Below are 803 nucleotides of genomic sequence, written 5' to 3'. Positions count from 1 at the left end.
TAGATCATGAGCATCTTCATTAATCATTATTGATTATTCTTCATGTCATTAATGGGACACTTTCTAACTCTTTGATGTAAAACGATCTACATGTCATACTGTGTAATAGAAGCTGTAACAGACTCCAGACACACTGCACTTGTTTTATTGAATTATGCATCATTAATGAAAAAGAGGAAACAAACGTTTTAATAAAGTTAGGTTATTATAGGTTAGATCAGGTGATGTGAAGAATGAAGTGAGGTGTTGGTTCATATATCCCCATGTGATTCATCTGTCTTCTAACACTTTAATAAACAAAAATGTTTCAGATGAAAATCTGACTCTGGGTCATTATTGATCAACAGTTATTTAAGTAACAGGCTTGAACATTATGGATGAATGACTGTTGATGTGTTGAAAGTACAGTGCTCTGACTCCTGCTGGTCAGGTGGTATCTCACACTGTCACATGTCTAATCACCTGTGTTGTTTTCAGGGTGTAGCTCTGACCTGAGGGTGGTGCTGGTGGGTCAGGAGAGAGTGGGGAAGAGCTCAGCAGGAAACACCATCCTGGGAAAGAAGGAGTTCCACTGTAAGTTCAGTTCCTCACCTCTGACGCTGAGCTGTGAGAAGAGTGAAGGTGATGTTCAGGGTCGCAGAGTCTCTGTGGTCGACACCCCCGGACTCTTCAGCTCTCAGCTGTCTGAGGAGCAGGTGAAGACACAGCTGGAAGAAGCACTAAAGCTGAGCTCTCCAGGTCCTCACGTCTTCCTCCTCACCATCCAGCTCGGAAGATTCACTGAACAGGAACAGAAAGGTCTG

Source organism: Seriola lalandi, unplaced genomic scaffold, assembly GCF_002814215.2.
Source record: "Seriola lalandi dorsalis isolate HSWRI2012SDOR001 ecotype SW California unplaced genomic scaffold, Sedor1 jcf7180002054978, whole genome shotgun sequence".
NCBI classification, from domain to species: domain Eukaryota; kingdom Metazoa; phylum Chordata; class Actinopteri; order Carangiformes; family Carangidae; genus Seriola; species Seriola lalandi.
Note: the sequence above shows the minus strand (reverse complement) of the source record.